The sequence below is a fragment of the Triturus cristatus genome, chromosome 7 (assembly GCF_964204655.1).
Source record: "Triturus cristatus chromosome 7, aTriCri1.1, whole genome shotgun sequence".
Classification (NCBI taxonomy): domain Eukaryota; kingdom Metazoa; phylum Chordata; class Amphibia; order Caudata; family Salamandridae; genus Triturus; species Triturus cristatus.
Window position 1 is genome coordinate 1,154,254,170 of NC_140590.1, and position 6,000 is coordinate 1,154,260,169.

General features: G+C 54.7%; 1 long non-coding RNA gene across 1 annotated transcript in view; it reads right to left on the reverse strand.

Annotated features, from left to right (window-relative positions):
• LOC146811309 (uncharacterized) overlaps nucleotides 1-4,432 on the reverse strand; it is a 42,271-nt gene extending 37,839 nt beyond the window's left edge. Inside the window, exons 1-4 of the long non-coding RNA XR_014965809.1 lie at nucleotides 4,264-4,432; nucleotides 2,197-2,368; nucleotides 2,009-2,091; nucleotides 1,488-1,621 (exon numbers count right to left, since the gene is read on the reverse strand). This is a non-coding gene — a long non-coding RNA (uncharacterized LOC146811309). The remainder of the gene's footprint in view (nucleotides 1-1,487; nucleotides 1,622-2,008; nucleotides 2,092-2,196; nucleotides 2,369-4,263) is intronic.
• Between the last annotated feature and the right edge of the window lie 1,568 nt (nucleotides 4,433-6,000).

Sequence of the window (6,000 nt, forward strand, 5' to 3'; positions counted from 1 at the left end):
AAACAAGATTCCTTACCTAAGAATTACCCCAGGCGTCAGACTGGATCCGGAAGGTTTTTCGTCAGCAGTACCCCTGCGTGTCTGAGGGTGGCGTGGATCGACTCCGCGTTCGTCGTTGGCGTTGTAGTAGCCGGGATGACGTCCCTGTAGCTACATAGACGCCGCCCTTGTGCGCTGACATCAGTTCTTTCTTTTTCCGCACCAGCAAACGCAGATCCGGAGAGAGCGGTGCCTCCAGTCACTTTTTGACTGACTTTTTCTCGACTTTTGTTGACATCGTTTTTTGAGTCCATCGACATCTGGTGCACGAGGGATGCCTGGCTTCAAGGTTTGCAGTTTCTTTAGCCAACTGATGTTGGTTAAGGATCCGCAACGCTTGTGCCTCTTCTGCCTGGAGCGTGACAAAGACCCCAAGCCGTGCTCCAATTGCCGGATCATGAATCCAAAGTCTTTGCGGGAGCGGTCCCGAAAGCTTCTAAAGGCCCGGCAGCCGGCTACGTACCGTTCAAGGTCCTGTTCGTGTAGGATGTCAAGGGGCCGGTTGCGGAGCCATCATCACTTTTCATCCAAGTCTTCACACTCGGGGTCAGGTAATTCGAAGCACAAGAAGAAGTCGAAGAAGCATAGTCGCTGTTCGACTTCTCCTCGTCCGTCGAACGACGCGACGAGGCATGCGGCTGCCTGCCGAGCCCGAAGGGCCGACTCCAGGCTTCCCTCCCTTCCCGGGACCCGGAGTGACCCCCTGTCCAGCTTCGTCAATTGTGCGATGCATGGCATCTTTGGGCAGCCCGACTCCGCCGGCGCACCTTCGGGCCCCGCGGACTCGTTTGGGGGCCCTGGGCCTTCGACGCTGGCAGCTCCAGGCTCGGCACCGCCGGTTCCCCTTGGATCTAGGCCCGGATCCGGATCGGCGCCGGTCGACCTTGTTACACCTCCCCCCAGCCCCGATTCCACCGGCACTATGTCCGCAACCGGCATCGGCTGTGTTCCCAGCCGACCCCGGCCTCCACCTCGAAGTAGACACAGAGCCGGACCGGCTGAGTAAAAACAACGAAAATCCCTCTGCCAAAAGCTAATACGTAAAAAGCTAAACAGTCATTGATAGAAGACAGCCGGAATGTCCTGACCTTCCAAACTATGATATAAACAATAGAACGAGCTAACAAGTCACATTTATTTGTTTGGTTTTGTCAAAATGATAAACATGGTAAATATAAAAGTTCCAGATGCATCCAAATTCACACACACGACCTCTCAGTCAACATAACTCAGACACATACCCAAAACAACCTCTTGCATACTGTCAATTCAAACAATCACTATACATCAAGACAACACAATTTAAATATATGTACACAAATAATTACAAAATCTTCCCATCAAATAAGGGGGTACAGGGATTCAAACGTATAATTGAATAAAGTCCATAACAGCATCTGAAGATCCCATGATACATTGGTCATACAGTTCATCATCTAAATGCTTACTCAAGATGGTAGATCAAAACAGAAAATCTAAGATCAGCTCCAGCACCAACACGCGTTTCGGTGTCTAACCCAGCTGTGGGTCCCTCGTTCTTCAGGGCGCAGGAGTCATGTGGGAGACACATGGAGTGATGCGCCTAGAGGGAAACAATGATAAAAAGAAAATATACATATTGAGAATTAAATATTCAGATAGATCAGGGTTTGAGGATATACACAATCCTTATATCAGGAAGGGCTGAAAGCAGGGAAGGTACAGTTGCGGGACTGCAGGATGAGCAAATGTTTACTACACAAAGGTGGGTGCACACTTGGAAAGCACAAAAATAGTGTGACACACCAGTGAATTCTCTAGTTAAAAACATGCAGATCACCCTAGAAACATCTATGGTGCACACGTGCCCAAAGGGAGAAAAATATGTCCAAAGCTGAAAAAGTCAGACCCAGATTGGTCTGAGAGATAGTAATCAAGAAGCCCAGAATTCACGATAGTTCAGTAAAACTGAAGTTTTAAACACAGATACCTGGAGCAACAGAATAAGAAACACGTCGCCACTGGATCATATAAGACGTGGACAATGCAGAGGAATGAGTTCCACACTTGGATCTAGGAAAAAATAAAAATAAAGAATGCTAGAACTGAAAGGACCAAAAATCTCCCGGTGTTAGGGCCAGGGCCTTGTTTATATGGTCTTGGTATTCCACAGCTTACCCGAGGAGCTAGGTACTCAGGTCATTTACAAGCGTCTCAGGGGGGAAGGTCCAGACTATATGAGCAAAGAATAAGGAGGTACTTGAACGGTCCAAGGGAACCCGAACAGTGAGGTTCTTGCCGATAGCAGGCCACAGGTCGAGCAGTGTTCAATAATCACGATACGATATACCTAATGAAACCAAAAGCAATGCACCAATGAACAAATAGGCAGAATGAGCACATACGCATCATCGCAAAAAGGATTAAAAGGTACAAAGTACGATCTAATGTATGGTGTCCGGGGACGGCACTAACTCAAGGTACCCAATAGTACAGGCTGCTGTGGCCGGAATCACAGAGTTTCTAAGCGGGGGGCTGCCCGATACAGAGCCCAGAAATCGTACCGATTAAAGACAAGGCCTACAGAAATTACACAAATTGGAAAGGGTGGAAAACACGACTGCCAAACAAGCAGGAGGGGATCCGCTACAAATCCGTGGAGCTTCTCGTAGTAGCAAGGATAGACACAAACATAGGTGTAGTGTCCTGCTGGACACAGTCTAGTGTTTCTATTGTGTTTGAACCCACACTCAACACCCACCCACCACAGGCATCACCAGTCAGGTGACCCTGACAATAAAAGGGTCCGAGCGCACGTGCTCGTGGCCAGTAACTAACCATCCATGCAGTGTCGGTGTGCTCCTTATCTAAGTATGTGGGCCTAGCGCCCCCACCACTTTACAATGGCGACGAGTGGGTCCTATCCCACGTGTGTGGTGGCCTCGCCTCCACTGGTCCTGGTGGGGGAAGTGTGAGGCCGAGGAGGACTGGCGTGGGGAAGAGAGCTGCCGTGTGAAGTCGACACCCGCCCCCAACACGTAAGGCGCCGGACCTCGAACCACCCGAGGGGCATGCGAGGAGCCCCGGGCTTACAGGAAACTGACGAGGTGACTGGGAGCCCACCCCGCACCTCATGAGCCTGCCACCGTGACCCCCGTGGGGAATTGCCCCAAAGAAGAGCAAGCTGTGCGGAGCCCACCCGCAGCGGCCGCGACCGAGTGACCCCAAACTTGAGGAGGTTGCAGTGGGAGCCCACCCCGCGTCTGCCCACCGGAGGTGAGCCTTTGAATCGGGAAGGGGGACACGGGCGACAAGAGATGAGGCCCCAAGTACGAGGCAGCCAGCCGGAGCCCACCCCGCTCCGTACGCCCCGCAGCTGATGCCCCGACAGCCGGACTACAAGAGTGAAGCCCTTGCACGAGCGGAGCCCACCTACAGTGGATCGGCAGGGGCTCTAACCCCCACCGCCCGCGTGGCACGAGAGCGGAGTGAGGCTGCGGCGGCGGGGAGACGAGTGGCCCCTGACCCGTTCTGTGGCCTCCGGGAGAAGTCTGCGGCGAGGACATCAGGCGGTGCCCATCCCTCACCCCAACGAACACTCCCGACCAGCGGGAGCGGCCGGTGCGTGATAAACACAGTCGGAGTAATGCTGGGGCAGATAAGGTAAAGCGCCCCCCCCCCCCCCCCCCCCTCAGTGGTGCCTGCATGCGTGTGCCCCAATCGGTTGCAGGCGGCAGATCAAAGGCGCATCAAAGCGCGAGTTTAGAGTAAGCGCGAAGAGCGCGAGGTGCCCCCAAGAGGAGGAGTGGGCATGTATGCGGCCCGGGAGACGAAGTGACGAAGAGACCAGCTGCGGAAAGAACTGAAAGTAAAAGCGGAGCCCACCCGCAGCCGCCGCACCGGATCGGCAAACAACGTCTCCTCGGCCCGCTCCCCCGAGCAGCACGTGAGCAAAGTGGAGCTGCTGTGGGCGAGGAGCGGGAATCGGCACACATGCGTGGCTGACTGCCGTGCGACCAGTGCCGGTATCAGTGTCAACCCTCCCCCGCCTCGGGCAGCGTGCTAACAAAGGAACTGCTGCGGGCGGGGAGAGCGACGTGAAATAAAGGGCGGGACAGACGGTGCAAAGTGAAGACCCGCAGCTGCAGCGGTACGCGACTGCCGCCAAATAAGTGAAGTAAATAAAAGTGCACACACAAGGCTACTCAGCCGCCCCCCCCGAGAAAAGAAACGCCAGGCACTCACCGCGGTGAAGGAGCGGTCCTCCCGCGAAGTCCGGCCGCAGGTGTGTCACAAGTGGCCAGCAGGAACAGAAGCAAAGGGGCAGCCATGTGGCCCAGGAGAGCACCTGCACAGTGAATGCAGGCAACGCTGTCCCCCAGCACAAAGCACTCAGCAATAGACTTCAGCTGAGATGAAAGACTGCCTGTGCCTGGGAAGGCGCTCCACTGCCATCTAGTGGCCGAAGTGCAACAGCGCGCCCACAAAATAAATGACTGTGAAAGGAACATAACGGCTGCAATAAGGTTAAAGGTGCTGAGGCACACAGATGGCACACACAGGAAAACGGCAGGACAGAGCATCTGTTACAGTGCACAGCAGCCCTGGGACAGCGGCCACACAATAAAGCGGGTGAAGGAAGAGTAATGCAATCCTGGGCAGTGGGGACCGCCAAGTGCATAAAGAGTGCGCAGTAAAACTGCCAGGCCAGTGTGGCGCCAAGCCACCACACAGCCTTGGAGGTTGAGGAGACGAGGTGCAGGAACGCGCCAGAGGGGCAGGTAGGAAGTACCCGCGGATAAGGTGACGCGTCGAAGGAGCCCTAAGAAGAGGAGAAGCAGAGTGAAGGCACAAGCGCGCCAAGGGGAGTAACCAGGAGCAGGTAGACGGAGCGGTGGCGCAGACCACCTGAAGCACGAAGCTGAGACAGAGCGAGAGCGCAACGGTACCTAGTGGCCACAGGTTGTCGCTGCAACAGTAAGAAGAAGGAGCACCACCAGACAAGCGAATGAAGATTCAGGAGCTCAGCACCCGGCAAGGGCGAAGACGTGCAAGAAAAGCGGACACTGCTCCAGGGACAAAGGAGATAGAGGAACGTGCAGCGAGTGCACCCAGGAAGGTGGCGGAAAAGCACCATCAGAAGAGCGCCACTGCCACGCGATTGCAGGGAAGAAGAGGTGGTTGCAAGAGCCACCAGAAGCGCGAAGACCCGGGAAAGGGGAAAGAAGCCGACCAGGCAGATGGTCGCCAGTGAGAAGAGAAAGAAGCCGACCAGGCAGATGGTCGCCAGTGAGAAGAGGAGAAGCCGTCCAGGCAGATGGTCGCCAGTGAGAAGAGGAGAAGCCGACCAGGCAGATGGTCGCCAGTGAGAAGAGGAGAAGCTGACCAGGCAGATGGTCGCCAGCGAGGAGAAGAATCCGACCAGCCAGATGGTCGCCGAAGAGAAGAAGCGGACCACTCAGATGGTCGTCAGAGAGGAGAGGCATGACAAGCGGCCTGATCAAAAGAATGGAGAAGAAGTCCGTGACGTAAAGAACGAAGAGGATGTCCGCAGAAAGGACCCCAGGAATGGTCCGCGAAGAGGACCAGAAAGAGACGGACGAGAAGCTTAATACTAGAAACTAGGAGGAGTCAGAAGAAGGTCGCGACGACCGGTCCAGTCACAGATTGAACAGAAGACAGTGTCCCATTGCCGGGACAAGACCAGAGGGAAACGTGTAGAGTGCACGCTACACGGAGAAGCCTGCTGAGGAGGAGATAGAATGCGAGAGGACAAGACCGCGTCGCAAAGGAAGGAAAGAAGAGAAGGAGAGTGAGTGGCAAGATGCCATGAGGAAAGAAGAGAAGAAGAGTGAGTGGCAAGACGCCATGAAGAAATAAGAGGATGACAGGATGTCAGCCTACAAAGGAGGAAGGTACAGTGGCACCGCGCCATGGGCAGACAACCAACACAGGTGTGCGAGGGACCATGAGGCGAAGTCA